This window comes from Eptesicus fuscus, chromosome 5 (genome assembly GCF_027574615.1).
Source record: "Eptesicus fuscus isolate TK198812 chromosome 5, DD_ASM_mEF_20220401, whole genome shotgun sequence".
Classification (NCBI taxonomy): domain Eukaryota; kingdom Metazoa; phylum Chordata; class Mammalia; order Chiroptera; family Vespertilionidae; genus Eptesicus; species Eptesicus fuscus.
In genome coordinates this window covers 23,911,803-23,933,110 of record NC_072477.1, presented here as the reverse complement: position 1 = coordinate 23,933,110, position 21,308 = coordinate 23,911,803, and positions in this window count along the sequence as shown.

Below are 21,308 nucleotides of genomic sequence, written 5' to 3'. Positions count from 1 at the left end.
CCTGAGGCCCCTATCATTAGGCTGTCACGGCTCTGATACTCTGAGTGTGGGCAGAGTGGGGATTTAAAAACTTTTTGCTGGTTACCCAAAAGCCTTGATAACATCTCGCCATCTTTCATCGGCTGTGCTAAGACAAAACCACTTCCTCTCTCTCCTGAATGGCTTGCATATTTAAAAGTTAATTGCCCAAACCTCAGTTCTGTCCAATTAATTGCCTCTTCAGCTGACATCCTCCTCCCCTGGCCTATCGTGGGAATATGAAGGAAAGCAAGGCCAGGGAACCTCACAGTATGGGTTCCACCATATGGTGGCTTCTGAAGGCCACCTCCTTGGGCTCAGCCTCTGCCCACACCTTTCCCTTCCACCCTGACGGCTTCAGTCCTTCCGTGTGTCCTGATTCTGTGGTCAGTAGTCATGCTTGAAAGCCATCCAGAAATAGTGACTGTGATGCCCCTTAACAGCCATATTTTCAGTCTTTGCTAAGCATGGTGTCTTCCATAAATGACTCATGGGGGGGACTCTAAGTGCATTTTATTTTCTAATAACCATCTCTCTCTGCCAGTCCATTAGAGATGAACTAAGATACGGAAGAGTGGTGAACCCTTATGAAAGATTACCCACTGTGTGCCCAAAATGACCACGTTGATCTCAGCTTCATTAATCCCAGACCCAGTGTTGCTGAATATGTCACACACATCCTCGGGTCACTGGAACCATGGTTCAGTGTATTTTTCTGTCTGTATTAAGCAACTTGTATATATAGTTTAATCATGAGCGTGAGCATGCAGATGCAATCACCACATCTGGATCCTGGAGTTAAAAGATGGCAGGAACTGTCCAAAGGTCTTCTCATCCATCCCCCCTGCATCTCCAAAGACATTAGCTCAATCATTCAAGACAGATGCATATGCAACCTCTTGGGGGTTTTTTACCAAAAAAAGTGTTAACCTCAGGAAAGAGATGTGAAACCTTTCTTTGTAACCTATTTTGGTGTTCAGCAGGTCTCATGAAGGTCCTCACACTGTGGTGATGAATTTTCTCCTTTTTTTTTTTTTTTTAATGTAGATGGAGAACAGCCCACCAAGTGAACAAGGTTGATTTGCCACGAGTAAATTATGAGATGGTGCCGGTGCTTACACTTCTATTTTCCATCAAGGCTTCTGTTTGTTTAATTGATGGCCTCTGCCTTCTTTAAAGGTCACTCTGATATTTAGTAGGGTGTTGGGAGAGGCTGGGAAGTGATCAATTATACCTGCCTTTCCTCTTTTCCATCATCACTGCGACCACACAAATGCAAACCCTTACCGTCGAGGCTCCACCCATTCTGCGCTGCTTAGGTTGCTTAGGTTTATGGAAAGCCATCAGTGATGGCTTTCAAACTTAATAACCTCTCAAACGTAATGATCTCTCCTGAGTTCTGATATGGCTTGAACTCTCTAAAACATTCATATGAGAAGCAGTGGACTCCTTGGTTATCTGCTCAGGACCCAAAATCTTCTCCTGGAGTCAGGCTATGGGCCTCAGATAGCCACATGTCCCTGATCTCCTGGCCAGGGCTGATTGGACCACAGGTGGTCACCTGACTCAAGCCAAACCAATAGATGTTCTCCCCCAGGAGTGTGGAATCAGACCCCTGACAGACATTTGATTCTCTCTCTGTCTGGGTCACTTTCGCTGGATGAGCTATTGTAAGATACTCATGTCTTCACCACTGAGAACACAGAGGAGCAGAGAAAAATCAGTCTTGGGACAGAGTGAGATTAAAATAGTTGCCCAGAAAGGAGTTGAGAGAAGACATGGAGGGACCAGACAGCTCTCCACACTCTCCTTTTCCTCCTCTTCTGAACCTACCCATCACTACTCATGTGTTTTTGAGACACTCTTGTGTCCTCCTAAACATGTCCCTATAGCCATTTAGTGGCCTTGAGTGGGTGCCTGTTATTTATAGTCAAAGAACCTTAATGCATAGGGGTTCACAAATATTTGCAGACTGTTGGAGCTGAAAGGGACCTTCATCCCCTTTCTTGGTTCAATGCCCATCAGGGGGCATTGTAGGGAGGAGAGATTAGGTGGCTCATCCCAGGCAACACTGAACTGGTGGCAGAGCCAGCACAGAACCTAGAACCTCCTGTCTGTCCTGGTTGAACTCTGCCCACTGCCCCTGGCTATCTCCAAATCTGTTTTTCAGCTCTAATTCCTAGGGTTTGGGAAGCTAACATGATTGGCAGGGGTGGAGGTGGGAACTGGGAAAGGTCTCAGTGTCTTGGAAGGAGTTCAAAGGAAATTTCACATTGTGAGACCAAAAAACCTAATGTTGATGCAGGATTTGGGACTCTTCCAACAGCACCTGGGTCTGCCTGGATGATGCTGGGAAAGAGAGGAGCCAGAGTTCATTTGCATATATGCAAACAAGGCCTTCACAGCTGTCCAGATGCCACCTCTGCTCAGAGCACCCAGCTCAGCGGCCAGGGCCAGCTTTCATCTGTCTACTCAGCCTTGGAAGAAAGAGAGAGAGGGGCTTGCCGGAGCTTCCCACCAGGCTGACAAGGACACAGAATCATCCCCACACCCCTTGGGCTGGAGGAGCAAAAAGGTTAAACCTCCGGAGTCTAAAATAGGCAGGCTCCTGCCTCCCTGCCTCTCACCCCCGCCCTAGGCAGGAGCAGAAGGCACAACCCACAATGCAGGATTCTAGCTGTGGCTGTGGGAGAGCCGCTACCCCTCCTGGGGCTCCCACATCGCCTTTCCCTGACCTCACACACCACACAGGCAATTCCTTCTCCTCGGCAAGGTTTCTCCTTCTCTTACTGATCCCAGGAAGCAAGAAGAGACCAGATGATTGGCCTGGGGGTTGGAAGGTCTGGCCTGAGGCCCAGCTCAGCTCTGGATTCCCTATCACTAAGTCCCAGCCTTGGTTTCCCCTCTATAAATTCAGGGGTTTGAGGGCAGGGAACTTAGAACACGTGTTTATCACCAGGGAACTCCTTCCCTGGTAAATGTTACGTGGGCCGCCTGTCAGTGGCAGCTGTGCCCTCTGGTTGCCCTGGAGGGAGAGGGGCCTTTCAGCCGCTCCCTTACCTGCTCGCCTTGTGGCGTCCCTGAGGCCCATCAGAGCACCTTTTGAAAACCACTGGGCTCGCTGGCCCATAAGGTCCCTTCCTGCTGCCAGAATCTGTGATTTCAAGGCCAGTAATGGCCACCTGACAAGACAAGGAAGGGAGTGATGGTGGAGCTGAGGGAGGGCTAAAAAGAACGTTAACAGCAAGCCCCAAGACCAGCCACCAAGCCCTGTATTAACGCATGTTCAACCTTCACGTTATATGCATGAAACTGCGCTCAAGAAAACCCTAGTGGAGACCCTCCCTCCACCTCTGTCCCAGCCCCAAGGCCAAGGGTGGATTTCGAGAACCACAAAGGAGGGCGTGCCCACCTTATACACCCCCAGGCTCACTCTCTACCATTTGCTCGCTCTCTCTCCCCCTTTTGCTCCCTCTCTCTCTCCCTCTCTCAACTTGGTACTGCTTTCTATCTCTCTCCCTCCCTTCCCCTCCCTGCTCTGCCCACCCCCATTGACCCAGTCCAGCCCAGTCCTTTCCTGGGAAAGTACTTGAACAATACCTGGAGAGGGGGATCAGGTAACCTGGTGGGGAGGGACGGAGGGGCGTGGCCCCTAGAAACACACAGATGGTTAATCCCTGGGCAATTCTGGGCTTTCCTTTCTTTCCCTCCCGCCCTCTCCTCTGTTTCCACCCCGGGCCAGCTCCCAGCACCCCTGCTCTCCTGATAGACATCCTTTTCTCCTCCTTTGCCCAAGATGGCAGTTAACTAGTTGTGGGGCCCAGTGAGTCACCCTGACTCTCTAGGGCTCCATTTCCTCACCCGGAAAATGAAGGGGTTATGTTGACAAGGGGTATTTAAGCTTTGGGGATGTCACAGGCCCTTTGAGAATCTGAGGCAAGCCAGGAAGACAGGCACACACAATGTCACGGACAAGTCGGGAGCTCATCCATGGACTCGAGAAAGGCCACCCAGGGGTCCTGACTGCGCTCATGTTTTGAGTCTAGGACCCTAGGTCCAGATCCTCCACACCACGCTAGCCGCACCTGCTCCTGAGACTCCAAAGGAGTCCTGGGGCCATCCTACCCAACCATCCCAGCGTCCCAACCCCTCTCGCCTCCTCCCCACTGGCAAGGGCCCTGATCCCGGCCAGGCTCCCCTCACTTGTCTTCTGCCCTCCCCCGAGGCTGCTCAGCTGCAGGACAGCAGTGAGGAGGAAGGAGGGAGAGGAAAGGAGGAGGTAAACAGGTAAAGAGCAGCCTCTGGCCCCTCTTCGGAACCCCAAACCCTGGTTTGAGGGCTGTGGTCCTCAGGTACCCACAACACCTGGACTTGGTCCAGCAAGTCTGGCCTGTGATCACCAGCAGGCTCGGTCACACAGCCCTGGTCCGAAAGCCCTTCACCTCAAGTCCACCTGCTCAGCAGAGTTCACACCCCGTTACTCAGGACCCATTAGCAGCCCCCAACTCTGTTCCCTCACGGAAGGCTTTCCTGGTGAGACGCCCAGACCCAGGTTCCTGCCTCACCTCCTGGGACTCCTGTCCACCCTGGCCAGCCTGGACTACTAGTCACATTTTCTTGTCTCTACACACACATTTGGAAAAATCTCTCTCTCTTTCACCTCCTCCCGTTATCTGAGGTCCAAGTTAGTTCAAGTGCCATGTCCTCTCTGAAGCCTTCCTAGCTTCCTCTCCAGTTGGAAGTCTCCCCCTGAACTCTCCTGGCACATTATCTGGCAGCTCTTGCGGCCTTTGCCACATTCTCCTCATTTCCAAGAGTAAACTCGACAATATTAGACCACACAACTATTTAGTGGGTACCTATTGTGTGCCAGGTACAGGGCCAAGATCTTTACCTAAGTTGTCTCATTCAATCTTCCTACGAAGGTAAGATATAAGGTAGGTGTAATTATCTCCATTAAGAGACAAACAAGCCACATCTCTCTGACTCCTAAGCCACGTACTTTCCTCAGCCCTATTGTGCCATCTTAGTTTTGTAAGGAAACTTATGTCTTGAGGGCAGGATCTTATCACCTTTTCTCTTAGAATCAAGTTATTGTCACAAATGGTGGGAGAGAGAGCAGTAGAAGGAAGAGAAAGGGAGACCACATGTGCCGGGCACTCTACACATGGGATTGTCTTTCATCTTCACAGCAGCTCTACCAAGTGGGTATCATTAATCCCATTTTACAGATGAGGCAACTGAGGCTCCTGGAGCCATGTACCATGCTCAGTGACAGTCACTATGAGTGTCAGCGCCAGCTTTCACTCCAAACATTCTCAGGCCCCAAAGCCCCCTCCACCACAGTCTCAGTGTGTGCCAGGGCAGGGATGAGCCTTCCTCCAGCCAGCAAATGGGTCCCCAAGTCTTAGAGCCCAATGACTTGCATTGAAATGTTCTTTCTCACTGACTTTCATTGTGTAATTGGATCTGCATTCTCAGGAGTAATAATTTTGGCCTCAAGACATAATTAAAAGCATACAGGAGTGCAGTGTATATTTTTAAAATGGCACAACTAGAGGGAAGCTAATGATTTTATGACACGAGAAAAGCACAACTAAAAGGTCACCCACGAGCTGTCTTCCACCCCCCTCCAAAGGCAGATCTGGCTGGAGGAAGAGGGACCTTGATTCTTACCGAGTCCTTGAAACTCCAAGGGTAATTGGGAGCCAGATGGAAGCCCTGCACCTGCAGGTGCTCTTCACCAGCGGCTTGAGCCTGTGGGGTCTGTTTAGGGACTAATCTAATCATGTATTTTTTCAGGGTCCTTTGTGAGCTTTAAAGAGAAAGCTGGTCTTTTTGCCCCAGAGAAGCATGGAGACAAGTTTCATAATTTATTATTTCTTTAAGGACTAAGTGGATTTCCTTTAAGAGGAACACAGGGCGGCCCACTTAATATCGATCCTTAATAATGCAGTGGGACTCGAAGGATTCGGGTTTTAAGTGGGCCGTGTAACCCAGGAAAGAGAGATGGGTCAAGGCCCAACCACCCTGTCCTTCCCACCCAACAGATCCATCTGCCCTCCCACCCCCACCCCCCTTCCGTCCCAGAGCACAGGGCTCATGGCCAGAGATCTGCTCCTGATTTTGCCAGGGCCTTGCCCCAGAGGGACAAAGACTAATGCCTGTGCTCCACACCCGCCCTGCTTTATTCTCTCTGATTTGCTGTCTATTCACTCACTCACTCACTCACCCACTCATATATCCTTCCATCCAGCCAGCCATTGAACATGCACCAAGGCAAGTGGGATTCCAGTGAATAAGACACAGCCTGTGCCCTCAGAGAGGTCAGTCTGATGGGGAAGGCAGCGAGAACACTGACGGACGGGGCAGGGTGCCAGGTGCTGTAACAGAAGAATGCACCATCCTGGTGGTAGGAGTGGTGCTCCCTGGCCAAATTGGAAAAGGCTCCCCGAGGAGAGAGGGCTGAGCTGAAGCTTGTGGGTGGAGAGGCTGTGGGTGCAAGCATGTGGGAGCATGGAGGACCGTGGCATTCCAGATAGGCCACGCCCCGGCCCGTTGGCTAAAGACAGGGGAGGGTTGGAGAAGCTATGAGTAGTTGTGGAAAATGAGGATCATAAGAAACCACCTGAAAAGGATCCAGACTAAGGTTTAAAGAGCTGAGAATAGCTTAGAGCAGTGGTTCTCAACCTTCCTAATGCAGCGACCCTTTAATACAGTTCCTCATGTTGTGGTGACCCCCAACCATAAAATTATTTTCGTTGCTACTTCATAACTGTAATTTTGCTACTGTTATGAATCGTAATGTAAATATCTGTTATGCAGGCTGTCTTAGGCGACCCCTGTGAAAGGGTCGTTTGACCCCCAAAGGGGTCGCGACCCACAGGTTGAGAACCGCTGGCTTAGAGGGTGGGGAGACAGAGTAAAGGTTACAAAGATCTAACCCCACACGTCAAACCAGGTGGCAGGAGAGCTTCTGGGGGACCCCAGGCTCTCCTCTCACGGACTAAAGGTTCTGAGAGCCTCTGACACCCGCTCTCAGCTTCCAAAGAAGGCCCTCTGTGAAGTCAGGATGGCACCAGGGCCCTGGGGAAGAGTTTGCCCTAGATCCGGGATGCAACCCAGGTCCCAGTGCCCAAAACACACACCCCACGCCAGCTCTGTGTCCCTGGAATAAAGGGGGGCCTTTGCTCACATTGCTTTCTCCAGTTGGAAAGCCCACCCCAACCCAGATCCCTGACATCCGAGTCCTACACATCCCTCAAGGCCTTGCTCCAGTGCCCCTCTGAGCATGTGCCCTTGAGTGCCTGCATCCGGGACCACACGTCACTGCATCCTGAACCAAGGTCGCCTGGGTACCTGCTGGTGCCATTGCTTCCTTGGGAGGTTCTGAGGCTGAGACCGAGCTCCAAGTGTCCCCCGTCGGCAGCCCGCAGTAGATGGTCAGGTTGTGCTCACCAAAAAGGCTTCCATGACCCTCTGACACAGAGGGGAGTGGAAGGGGCGATGGCCAAGGGTCTGGACCCCTGTTGGGCCCTCCTCAGCCCCTCAGCCCCCGGAGGCCTCCGGAATTGTGTTTTCCCTCTGTTTGGGGTTGAGCCTGTGTTTAGTCCCTAGAGGGACTGGCATTATTTTCCTCAAGGTTTCTAGGGGCTTGAAGAGCGGTTCATATTTCTCTGTTTGGCAAATAGCCTGTCCCCTGCCGCCCCTCCCAGGAATCAGGAATCCCAGAAATTAAAGCCAGAGGGACTCAGGTTTCTTTCCGATGAGGGGCCCAGGCAGCAGATGCCAGTCGAGCCTGGGAAATCCAGCCAGGAGGTGGGGGGTGTGGGTGAGGGCACCGGACCTTGGCTTCTCTCTTCGGGGGTGGGAAGTAAAGGAAGGAACCGTCCTGGACAAAGAGCCCAGTACTCAGAGGGCAGGCTCGGGTCCCCCACCCAGGTGAGAACCCTTTCTTTCAAAGCGGAGCTGGGGCCGAGGTCTGGCAGCCATTCCCCTCCCTCCTGGAGGCACGTTTCTCCGAGTGGGAGGGAGAGGGAGCAGGCCCCCCAGCCGCCCCAGCTCCTGTGCGGGAGCAGAGAGGGGGCCGGAAGGAGTGAGGCCCAGCTGGGAACGGCAGGCCCCCGCCCAGATGCCAGCAGACAGGGAGCGGGAGCGGGAGGAGGGATGGAAATGAAGCAGGCTTCTGAGGGGAGGCCTGGCGATGGCAGGTGGGCGCTGGCGAGGAGCGAGGAGCGGAGCTGACACCTGAACCTCGCTTGCCTCCCCCTGGAGAACACTTTAATGAGGCTCACAGCTGTAATGGTACAGAACTGAGCATTAACGATGCTAATTACCTAAAGTTTAGCCAGAACATTCTCAGCCCGCCAGCCCGGGGAGCACACTGTTGTTCTGGTCCCGATAAAGCACAGCCTGAGGCTGTGGTGGAGGCGACAGCAGAGCACCTTGGTAGGCGGAGGGCATGGGGGAGCGGGAGGAGGGGTGGGTGGGGAAGGGAGGGCTGTGAGCACCAAAGGCTGCAGGGACCCCAAGGGAGGAGGAAGGGAAACCTCCTGGCCAAGACCCGGAGGCTCCTCACCTCTGATTAAGAAAAACCCGGGAGGAGCCGGGTGCGGGTCAGGCCCCTTTAGAGAAACCTGGGAGCAGGGACCAGGTCCATTTGTACCTGGCGGGGGGTCAAGGGCCCAGGGCCCCTGGTCTGGGGCCTCCTTGCCCAAACCTGCCTGTGTCTCGGGCTGGCTTGATAGAAACCCGTGCTAAAATGTCTAAAATTTATCTAAAATGTCCCCAATGAGCCACGTGGGTAACACAAGGCCCAGCCTTCTTACTCCTCTCCCGGCGTCCTGTCTGCCACGCCGCCACTCCCTAGACCCTAATGAGAGTGTTACCCCAGTGGTCCCTTCCTCTTAGTCCCCTCCCCCCCCCCACACACACACACACACTTTTCCTCCCCCAAAAGGAAAAAACAAAGGAAATTATTCTGCTCTGAGTTTGCCTGAAGATAATTTGGGTCCCGCCCCTGTCCCTGCGACTCCCCGGGAGCAGGTCAGTTCCTGGTCTGTGTCAGATAACTTTCCCAGGCCCGGCCTCCCTTGTGCATCTCTTGCCTCCCCCAAGGCCCTCTGAGCATCTCAGCCAGGGATGCAAAGCTGGGGTCCCTGGGGTCAAAGCAGAGACGTCACCGCCCTCCATGCAGAGGAAAGGCCTGCGCGTGGGGGTTGGTGCAGCCTCTTCCTGCCTGGACTCTGTCAGGAGCCTGAGTCCCCCCATTGCTGGAATGAGCCGCTCAGCGTTGCCAGCCAGGCGCCCACCTGGCCTTCCTGCTCAGGACCCTCCGTGGGGACGTCACTCCCTCTGTGGCCCGTGTCCGCAGCAAGCATCAGTGTCTCCTCTGCTAGAAACCACCACCACATTATGCTTCGCAAAGGAGAGGCTGCTGAGGAGCAGGGGAGCGCCCCCTGGAAGAGGGGCCCGACGTGACCTGGTATTTCCCCGCCCCATGTCCACCTGTGTCTTCCTGGCAGGCACAGGTAGATCCCAGCTGAACGCACACTGACTGAGCCCAGAAGTCCCTGCCCTGCGTCCACCTCCGCAGGTTTCCTCGCTGCCCTGCCCTCCACATGGTGCGCTGCTACCTCTCTGACCTGTGCGCCCCCTGAGGGTGGGGCCTTGTCTCCTCAGCTGCATTCCCAGTGCCTGGCATATAGGACAAGCTTTATTCACTTGCTGAACTGAGATTTGTGTTTGGAAGCCTGGCTCCTAGCTTGCAGCCTTGGGCAACAAAGTCCTGCGTGGCCTGGGAGTCCTGCTCCGAGAGACTGTCCCTTTAAGGTGGTCGCTAAGCAGGCTGGGGACTCTCCGGGCAGATTGTCTTCTGCAAAGATCTCTGCTCCTCTCCCAGGGCACCAGCCCCCTGCCTTGTGTGGAAGGTGGTTTCTGATGAGGGAAGGAGCGATGACTCAGCTGCCCTCTAGCTGGGTCCTGAGCTGAGTTCTCTCCCCCACTCCCACCCCTGACCCCCGCCTCAGCTGAGTCACCTCTGAATCACTGGCCTCCCCTCCCCCAGAAGTTGCAGGGGTTCTCTTCCAAATGCCCTGCCTCTTCCCAGAGGGGTGTCCTCAGAGGAAGCTCTTGGCTGAGCTGCCCCTGGTCCCCGGTCCCCGTGAAGGCTTCCCAGGAGCTCGATGTGGATGTCAGGGTCAGATTCTAGCGCCAGGAGCAACGGAGACCTGTAAAGTATTGCTCCTGGAATCTCCTTGTAAACATGAAAGCACCAGTGTTTCTCTGGAGCCTGACACACATGCATGCATGTGCTCACACACACACACACACATGCACACACGTGTGTACTCACACATGTAGTCTCACTGCACACCCCAACATGAAAAGGCTCCGTTTCCACAGGATCTATAACATTTGCGATTGATTTTGTGAAGACAGGTGGTGGGGGAGGCGGCAATAACCAAAAGTTCCCATGAGTTTTAAAGCCTTTTATTTGTTTACACATTCTCTAAATTGCAGACAAAAAAGATTCACTACATGGGTCATCAACACTGCTAACCAACCACAGAACAAGATACTAACCACAGCAAGGACAGGGCAGGCCTGTGATTCAGTCTTTGTGAGCCTGCAGGGGCTCCACGGAGGGCTGGGATGTCCAGGGTTCGACAGATAAAGGCTGCCCGGTGCCTACCTCACGTTGGCTCCAGGTCTTGGCCTCTCCAGGCCTCGCACCCAGAACCAGGTCAGGGTCAGGGCAGGGGCCAAGGCAGGGAGAGCGGGAGGGATCCCGGTTCTGGGGCCGCCCCTCCAGCCAGCCCTCTGAAGGAAGCCATTGACGCTGCCTCCGGGCGAGTCCTTGTCAGTGAGTCCAAATCCAGACTGTGGGCTGCTTCCAACCTGGAGATCTTCCTGGAGACTCACCTAAAGCAGCTCCCTGCAGTCACAAGCCTGCTCGTTCCTCAGGCCCGTGGGAGGTGTGGCAAGGCCTCCCCTCCAAGACGGAAACACCGAGCGCGCCCTCCGCCCTTCGGCGGGGCAGAAACACCACAGCACTTGGCACATCAGGAGCCACAGGGTGGGAAGGGGACACACAGGAGCAGGAGCGTCCCCGGAAGACAGGAGCAGTGCACACACGACACACTGAGACCACGGTCACGGCACACGTCGGTCACGGCACACGTCAGTTAGCGGGGTGGGGGGTGGGGACTTTTGTCTGTTGCTGTGGGTGCTTTTTACAGAAGCCAGCGGAGACGTCTTCGGACCGTTACCCAGCTTCCCAAGTCTGCACCCCTCTCTGACCGCATGAAAGCTGTGCCCGCCCCCGTCCTCGACACTGAAGTCCCCCCGCATTCAAGGCAAAAACTCTGAGCTGTCCAGCCCGCAGGAAGTCCCGTGAGGAGGGCGTTCGGGGAGTATGAAAGGGAGACCCTCGGTAGCAGGCATTTCTATTGCGGGGGGTCAACGCTCTTGGCCATTCTTTTATGACTGAGTTTCAGAAAGAGTGGGAGCATGGGGTAAAAGAGACAAGACAGAAGTATGGGGTGATGGGGGTGTGCTGGGGAAATGGCTCCCCTCTTTTGTACCCACACCTGGAAGAAGCAACGCCAAGTCTGCATCACCTACCGGTCTAGAGATGGACACGGAGACGTGGCGATCAGAGGTCACTGGGATGTTCCTGGGGGTCTCCTTTCCAACCCTAGCCCACAGCAATCCGGGGTCTCTTCGGCAGCTGGGACAGGACAGGGACGACTAAACGAACCCCTTCCCACACCCCGACTCAACCAAAGGGCCCCCCGCTCTTCGCAGAGCCGGCACAGGCGGGAGCTTCCTCCATGGCAGCAGGGTAGCTGCCTCCTTCTAAGGCGCTCTCCATCCTTCCTACCGCAGGGCCCAGAGCCCACCCAGAGGGACCCCAGGTTCACCAGCCACAGAACCAGCCTCTCCCTGAGGAGAAACATGGTGGGGCTTTAGGCAGAAGAAAATCCCTTTCTTTGGACTTCCTGGCAGAGATGCCCCATTTCTTGGCTCTGCCAGGGGAATGTTATGGCAAACTGGGCTTCAAATTTGCCCTCAGTCTGAACACATTTGGAAAGGGGCAGCGGACCTGGTGAGGACCGGTTCTGGATCCTGCACTGGGGGCCTGAGGGACGTGGACAGGCCAGTCTCTCCTCTGGGTCTCCATTTCCTAGCGGGTCAGTGGGTCAGCATCCAGCTGGGGAGTCTGAGCCGACTGTGTTCTCAACCTGAGCATCCACTCGAGTGGAGGCGGGAGGGAGACCCTCTGAGAGCTCAGCCCCCTGGACCAGCAGCGTCCGTCCCTCCTGGAGCCTGAGGCCTGGGGCTGGGGTGCCAGGCTGGGGGCCTGGGGCTCAGGGTGCCAGGCTGGGGGCCTGGGGCAGTGCTGCCAGGCTGGGGCCTGGGGCTCGGGGTGCCAGGCTGGGGGCCTGGGGCAGTGCTGCCAGTCCGGCCTGGATAGGATTCAAGTCGGATGGCCCTTCCCTGCCTCCTGCCAGCACAGGAGACCAAGTGAAGCAGGTCATCAAAGGAGGCTTGGTGCCAAAGAACCGCGCCCACAGGCTTTCAAACGGGTGGGTGGATTCACCCCAGAATGCATTTCGGGCTCGCCAGCACTCTAAAACCAGACTCCCAGCCAAGTATCATGAAAGCCTGGTGTTCCCGACTCTCTCCACAGAGATCACCCAGGTCCCGCCTGCTGGGAGCCGCCTCTGTCCAGGGCCTCGCAGCGCCTCCCCCGGAGCCGCCTCCGCAGAGAAGCCACAGGGCTGCCGCCCGCACAGATACCCGCCTCCCGCAAGCGTTCAGCCTGAACGCGGGCTTGGTGCGGCTCCTTCGGGGATAACTGGAAGCTGAACTCCGGCTGTGACATTGCAGAGAAGTGGGGAGATGGGGCCGTTTACTCTTGAAGCTGTCAGTAGACAAGGGAGCCTAGTGACGCGGGAAGCTAGGAAATGACGGCCAAAGGTGGGCACGGGAGGGTTCCTGGAACCGCCTCTGCCAGGGGCTTCCCCCCGCACACACCCACGCACCCCCTTGTCATGCCAGAAACCCCCTGCGCGGCTGAGACAGCCTGGCTGCGGACTCCGTGGGAGTCCACCCAGTCCTGCGTGAGGACCAGTGCCGCCACTGCCCGGCTCTGCTTTCTCGTGTGGGGGCTGGACGAGACCACTGCGTGGTTCACTTCCCACCTCTGATCCGCCCGCAAATGGCCCGGCCTGGCCAGCGCCCCCGGGGTCCAGAGCAGCAGGTAGAGGCACAGGCTCAGATCCCGTTGGCGTGTGACACTCTCCCACCCAGGTACTCATCATCTCACAATCTCACAAACGCTGTCTTCCTGTTAGGGGTGTTCCTCTTCCAAGGGCAGCGGTGCTGGGGAAAACATAAGCGCAGCTAGGCTGAGGCCCTGCGTTCTCCCCAGCCCCCGGAGGGGGGGCGTCACCAGCTGCTTCAGCCTGCTCATCCACGGCTGATCATGCATCCTAAACAGAGGCCTAGATGCGTACCCTGTCCCTGATGCCACCGGTCACATGATCAGGATGCCTTGGGAGGGCGTAATTTCAGGGCTGAAAAGCAATTCGGAGGTTGGGCCAGGATGGGGTTTCTTTCTCCAGCCCCTGTGGGATCCAGAGCATTGCCCTGCCCGTGGCCTGTGCCCTGCCAAGTGTTTTAGCCGGTACCAGCCTGCTCAGCAATCTCCCACGGCAGGCAAGAAATGTGTACATTTTCCTCCCCGGGGGCGGGGAGGGGGGGGAGCAGAGTGGTGGGCAACTAGGGTAGACACCCCTCCCTTTCCCAATGCTGTGAGGACAGATGCCGTGTCAGCCAGGAGGCTGCCGCCCCGCCCGCCTCTGCAGCCACCTGCTCCCACCGCCTCTGCTCTGAGACCTCCATCTCCATGCTCTCACTCACACAGTCTCTAGCAGGGTCTCTTCTTTGTTTCTAACTTAGCCTCTTCAGCTACGCGGTGGCGATGTGCAGGGGGTATACTTCTCTGTTGTGCCACTGCTTCTTCTCACCACCACGCCCCCGGTGGCAGGAGGGGAGGGAGGAACGGGTGCAGGAGCGCGAAGGCAGGATAAGGAAGGAGAGCCAAGGTCTTGGGTGGGATATGAACACAAAAAGGCAAAGTCAACACAAACCACAACCCCAGTTCTACCCAGAAAAGCTTTGTACCCCTTTACTAGAAAGCAGAAGCAAGACCTTCCACCCAAGTCCCCAACTATGCCCCAAAGCAGCAGAAGGGAGAGATGAGAGTCCTTTCAGCCAATGGCTTTCCAAGCACAAGGCTCTCTATACAACCGTGCGGCTGCGCAGAGGTGAAAGCTAGGGGAGTTCGCCCGGGGGGACCTCTGGGGAAATGCGTCTTGTCAGGCAGCTCCTGGTGGTGGGTAGGTTCTCCCTCTCATCCTGGAGCCACACACAGGGTTCATTTTAGTTCACTAAGTGTGTGTGTGGGGGCGGGGGGGGGGGGTACATCCCTGTTTACACCATCTATAGTAATGACATTGACAGAAATAATAGGCGCAGAGAGGCAAGCAAACGGGGTGCAGTGCATGTAACTATAGCCTGGGGAGGTTACTAAGGGAAACTATAGGGGCTCAGTGTCCTCGGCACTTCCTACGGGACCACTTACCCGCCCTCTCTCCCCACCCCAGCGGGGCTCATTTGCCAGGCTGGGTCGGTGCTGTCCGGACGGACGGCCACTTTGCTCACGGCCTGGGCTAGAGGTCACTCTCTGTAACCATATCTCTGTCAAAGGGGGTCTGGCTGCCCGCCAGTCCCGTCCCGCCTTCCTCTGGCCTGCCCTGGGAAACGTCACCATCAGCACAAACACTTCCTTCTCCTGGGGGGCCAGGGGGGAACCCTGCAGTGGCCCTCCTTCGAGGCACTGGAGCAAAGGAAGGGAGGGCGTTGGGAACAAAGAGCCCGGGACCAAGGGGCATTCCTGTGCCCTTTGACCCCCTTATACCTCACAGCCTCACGGGACCCTGGGGAGCTACTTCAGGTCTCAGCCATCTGAGGGGACACAGCCAGGCTCTCGGCCCAGAAAAAGCCTTCCCTGGGACCCTACCCACTTCCAGTCCCTCCCCCTGCTCCCCCTCCCCAGGGAGCATTCCTTCTGGGAAACCAACTGGATGAAGACCAGGCAGGCCCCGACCCCACCCTCCCGTTTCCTGGAGGTCCTTCCTTAGGGGCTCTCTTCCCAGCAGCCTGGGCGGGAGGCAGCGAGAGGGTGCCACCAGCAAGCCTTCCTGGGAGCCGCTGCTGATGCTCCAACGGACCCCACTCTGCCCGTCTGGGGCTCTCCATCCTCCCAGTCGGGCACCTGAGCAGCGGGCACCGGCCTCTTCCTCTGCCCGCCTCCCTCGCACCTCGCTCAGAAGCTACCTCCGCCGTCCCCCCACCGAGGGTCTCCAGCCATCTTAGGAAGGACCCAGATTCCCAGGGTCCAAGTCCCTCCTCTGGCCCACCCCAAGGCCCGAACTAACCCATCTGTTCTGCACCTTCTACACCCAGGGCAGGTTGCTGGGGCCCCTGGCAGAGCATCAGAAAGAGGTTCTATGTCCGGGAACGGGGAAGGGAGCCCCCAGGCTGACCATCGATCCAGGAGACCCAAGGAGACAGCAGGGCTGCGGGGCTGGGTGGGTGGCTTGCAGGCCTGAGGCCCGTCAAGCATCTGCTGCTTTCCACCATCCTCCCCAGTCCTCACCTGGGATCCAGATGAAACCGGGCTGATGGGAACACCAAAGGCGTCCTGTGGGGTGGGGGTAAGATTCCAAACAGGGGAGCACACACGAAGGGACGCCATTTGCTTTGCCAAGTGGCGGAGGGCAGGACTGGCCAGGTTCCCCCCTCACATCCCCGCAGCTGGCCTCCTGGGCCTGCCCTCTGGTAGCGGTGCCAGGGGGCCCTCCTCCGCCAGGCTGCCGGCCGGATGCAGGCCAGCCTTCGCTGCCATCTCTTCCCCCACCAGCCCCACCTCCCCAGCCGGACCAGGAGGGACCTCGGCAGCTTATCTCAGAAAGTCAGGACACCTTCCCTGTGGGAGTGGGGTGATCCACAGGGGTGCAGCCAGGAGGCCGCTGTACCTCCCACCTCCAGCCAGCTGAGGGCACTGCTCCTGCCCTGTTTGCCCTCAGAAGCCCCCCAACAACAGGGAGCCGGAGGCCAGAGGACCTCTGCCTTGGTGTCCAGAACTGGGCAAAGGTTTGGCCTTTTAAAAAAAATCACGCTGTCTAGGATCACCTCGGGCCTAAGGGGGGCGGGGGGCAATGGGTTGTAATAATTCTTCCTTTCCATCCCAGCCACCCAGCTATTTAGCTCCTAAGTGGAAATCGGGTTCCTGGCCCCCTCCTGGTGTGCCCCTTCCTCCTTCCCTCTCCTGGGATGTGAACCCACCACGGTGACCGATGCACAGCTGCGGAGGGGCAGGTGTGGCCCAGCGGGCATCTTCCCTGGGTGAGCAGGGCTCTGGCCCAGTCCTCATGGCCCTTGGGATGCTCTGAGGAGGGGCCTGGAGTGGGCAGCAGGGAGGGCTGGGGGGTCAGGGAGTGAGAGAGGAAGGGAGGCCGAGAACCAGCTTGTGGGCAGGGAAGGTGGTCCTCGGGGCTCCCCACCCCACACACACGGACCCTCTTCGCTGAGCCCCGAGGCCTGAGGTGGCCAGTCATCTCTCTTCAACAACACAGAAGAGCACATTCTGTCCCCTAAACTTGCTCCTCTTGGAAAAGTAGTAACAGCCGTCTCCTTTTCCTTCCTTAACATCTGAACGTTTTAAGGGGCGGGGCAAAAGGAATGGCGCTCTGTTTGAAGCACAAAGACTAAAATGCACAGGAGTGTATCACGAACATCACTATGAAACCCTAACCCCGCCCCACCCCCTCCCCCCTAAAGCCTGTTATCTTCCCCAGCTCGGAAGGAATCTGGCCTCCCTCCCACCCACCCACTTCCGGAGCTGAGCCTGGGGGAGAAGGGCCTCTCCGGGCCTGGCTGCCTGCCTGGGCTTCCTACCTGCCCCAGGGCGAGTCCGTGGGGAGTTGAGACGAAAAGCTAGAATGTAAGTTTCCTAGCAGGAGCCTTGTCTGTTTCCTCCCAATGTGGCCTGCACTGCATTCGCTGCAGGCCCAACCAGCAGTGTTTCCAAAATACCTACAGGAAACAGAGGGCTTCAACTTCCGGCTGAGATCCTGCAGCCTCGCCTCCTCCCTGCTTGGCTGGAGCCACATCAGAGCGAAACAAAGGCCCCCTGGCTGTTCCACAGAGCAGGGCTGGGAGTCGACAGCATGCTTATCTCCACGTGCTGGCCTCCGTCCACAGCCACCAGAGCTACTGTGGTGTGGGGACCTTCGTGCCAGCATCACCAGCACCACCCTCATCCCGCGAACAGCCCTGCTGGAGAGGCCGCATCTCCCACCTCACGGATGTGGAGAAAGAGGCTCAAAGAGGTCAAGACATTTCCCCAGTGTCCCCCCAGCTAGAAAGAAATGGAGCTAGGCTGTCAACCAAAAAGTTCAGGTGAATGTTCCACTGAACTGCATCTCAGTCCTCTCCAGAAGTTGGCTCCCCGCCTGGGCGGCACTGATCTTGTAGAAGGGAGTATCTCGAGTGACGTCATCCTGAAGTCCCCTACCCCAGGGTAAACCCCCCATCTCCCACCACACACCCACACACAGTCACGGTTTCCTTTGTCGCAGCTTCGGGCTAGTGGCCCTGACCACAGGCAGCACGGCCCTTAGAACGTAAGTCCCCTTTGGTCAAAATGGAGATCCTAAGAAGGTGTCTAACCTTGGCTAACTCACACTAGAAAAGGGGCACAGAAATTATCTGAAGTCCCTCCCCGACAAGCACTGCTCTCAGTGGTAAGGTATATAACATTACGCTTTTTAGGACTCCCAGTGTCGCTGTGGACTAGGCGGGGCCAGCATTACTATCTCCACTTCACAAGTGGGCAAACTCAGGTTCAGAGATGTTGAGTGACTTGCCCAAAGTCACACAGCTACTCCATGCCAGAGGCAAAATTAAAACCTTAATTATCCATGCGCACCCTATGATTCTGGCTCATTCTCTGGAGTTCAAAGAAAGACCAATATGACGTTTACCATCACCTTCCTTTTTCAATACAGAAGGTGACAAATGTGACTGTGTCTGCTTGAGTACCCTGAAAGTGCCATCCCGCTGCTGGCTTTGCCACCCCCTTTCCCGATGGGGAAACTGCTCTCCAAAGAGGAAGGGGCTGGGCCCATCCTGCAGGGAGGAAAACCGGGGAGGGATCTGGGCCCTCCTGATGCCCATTCCAGAGCCCTGAGCACCCCATCATTGTGGCAGGTACAGCACCCTCCTTGTCTGCAAGACTCACTCCCACCCTCACAGCTTCTGCGGGCGGCAGGCGTGGCTGGAGATAGGACAGGACTCCCCCATTGTCTGTGATAAAGTGGGAGTGGATTTGCACATACTCCAAAGAGGACCCGTCAAGTAGTAGGGCCACAGTTTTTTGTTTCAAATTTGCTTTTTTAACATTTAAGCCATTGTGGCACTTGGGAACAATTTTGGTAACTTTTTTTCTAAAATTACGTTGAAGTGATTTTCAAAACCAATCATCGGCCTTGGAGGACACCCCACTTTGGGTTAGGGGGCCAGGGGCATAGAGAGCCAGAGCAGTCGGGAGAAGAGATGTAACCCTCGAATGAACAAATGATGTGACAACACAGCAGCTTCCCAAACAGGTCACCTGCCCGCAGGGAGAAGGAACTGTCTCATGAGAAAGATGGAATCCCACCTGGACAGGGCCCTTTAAATGAGATCATTGCACATGCAAGTAACTCCCTCCAAGGCCACAGGCCCCTGCAGGAGTGACCCCCATCTCTAGCCCCAGGTGCAAAGAACTGAGGGAGACCAACAGGGCCCGGCTCCACGCCAGGCTGCCTGGGTCCGCTGGCCAAGAGCATTGCCAAGTCGCAGGGTGAGCTCCGCAGCAGGCGGAAGTGGCCCACCTCGCCCGTCTGCAGGTCTCCAGGGGCTTCTTCAGGGGCCGAAGGACTAAAAATAACTCGGCCTTTGTTGCAAGCAGCGGACCACAGAGACGGAGCGAGCATGCGCGAGTGTCCTGCTCAGTGAGACCTGCCCTTTGGGCAAATGATTTTCCCAGAAACCTGTCAGTTGTGCGCTGCTGCTGTTGCCACTGCCTGTGAGATTCAAAGGCAGCCCAATCCGCTCAAGCCTACAGGGTGGCCTTCCAACACAGACTTCTCAAAATCTGAGACTCTTTCTTCTTGATCCATAAAAAAAAAAAAAAAAAGGCGTCCAGTCGGTACTGGGGAGCTTAGGAGAGAAAAGCGGCCCTCGAGCGGAGGGCTCTGCATGGCCACCACCTTGGTCATGAATAATTCCATCACCTCAGTTATTTGTCTAGGTAGCGACATCTCTCCCCAATCCTAAACCAATCCTAAAATTTCCAGAGTCAGGTCTCAGGAGACAAGGGCAGACACACACTTGGTGGAAGGAAGAATTACTTGGGAAAGGGAATTCGTAGTGTCACAATACTGAAGGATTTCTCAAAGGCGCAGTCCTTTTTACCAACATTTAGATCTTCAACTGTGTAGGCTTCTTCACTCGCTTTCCTGGATCTTGAGCCGGCTGCCCCATCCCCACCCCCCACCCCCACTCGTAGGGATAGCTCCAGACCAGGCGGGTTGGGAGGCAGAGTCTAACATCTTTTCTGCCAGCGGCTGTGGCTTGTCTCACCTCAAGGATGCCCCAGTTCCGAGGGTGAAGGAACCGCACAGCAGAGCCGCTCCTGATGGGCAGCAAATACTTCTTGGCTTTTGCAGGGCCTCACAACTGTCTTCAGAATGTCTCCTCCCGCCCCGCCCCCCCCCCCAGGGCCTCCACCTCCCTCCCCAGCCCCATGCAGAGACCACCCTGGCTGTGATGCCACTGGACATCTGCCCGGTCCAGAAGGCAGCTCTTCCTCTTCACAGAGACAAGGAATAAGGAGGGGCTTTCACTGTCAAGACAGCCTCCAGGCTCTGGGTCTAGAAGTTTCCAGAGAGGCTTTCCTCACAGCCCTTGGTTCCTCCGCTGGCTTCAGGGTGAAGAGCCTAAACTGGAGGCAGGAGGCTGGGAGAAGATTTCTTAGAAGACAATAGATAGAAAACAGCAGACTACACACGAATAACAGATGGTGGGAACCAGCGAGAGGGCCGCAGTGCGGGGTAAACGGGAGAGGGCTCCGCAGGGCTGGGCTGTTCTCCAAAAGTGCGAGATCCTTCAGGTTGAAACAAGGCGGGGCGGGCTGGAGTGTGGAGACCTGTGTGTGGGAGCTACGCAGACACCTCGCCCTCTCGGTTCCACGTGTCACGCCCTCTGGTTACTGGCTTTCCTCACAGTTGGTCTGTCTGGATACATGGGAGTAGGGGCTCAATCAGCTTTGAACTGGGCTCTGGTTCAACCTCTCCAGCAGCAAGTCACCTGCGGTGACCCGGGGCCCTAGGCTTGGCAGCCGAAGGCTGAGGCTTTTTCTTTGAGCAGTTCCCAGCACAAGTGGCAGCTCCAGCTTCCTACAAGAGACAGGAAGGCATGACCAGCAGCACCTCTCCCAACCCTCAAGCCCCACCCTGGGCCCTCACTTCTTCTAAGCCCTGTTTTCTTTGGACTTTCACGATTCAGAGACCGAATCCCAGTGCTGAAAGCGTGCTGGAGTCTGTAGCTCAGGAGAGCAAGTGCTGCTCAGAAAACTGCAAGTGCTCAGAGAGGACCAGCTGACCTGTTGGAAAGACCCTCCCTCCTTGGTCCTGCCCCTTACCCAGCATCCCCAGGCCTGGCCAGCTCCCCTGGAAGCTCCACCTCCCACCACCTCAGCCACATGTCTGGGAAACATCTCTCCGGGCCTCAAGTTGAAATTTCAGGTGGTCGAACTGTGCCTTGGTTTCTTCAGCTGTCAAATGGTAGTGGTCGTACCTACCTCGAAGGGCTGTGATGATTAAATGAGACAAGATATGTAAAGCCCTTAGCACAAGGCCTGAACCCTAGTGGGCCTCAATAAGTGGGAGTGGTAGCTGCTGTTGTGATTGTCGACCTCATCACCATTACCTTCTGGGGGCTCAGCCACAGGGGGATTTAAACAGTACATGTGGTAGCCACGGTCACAGTCATCACAGAAGAGTAGCTGGTCCTGGTGGAATACAGAGTAGGTGGTGAGGAGGAGAACGAGACTGAATTATTCAAGGCCAATGTCTTCCCTACTCTACCAGCCTTATTTCTTTTTTGTTTTA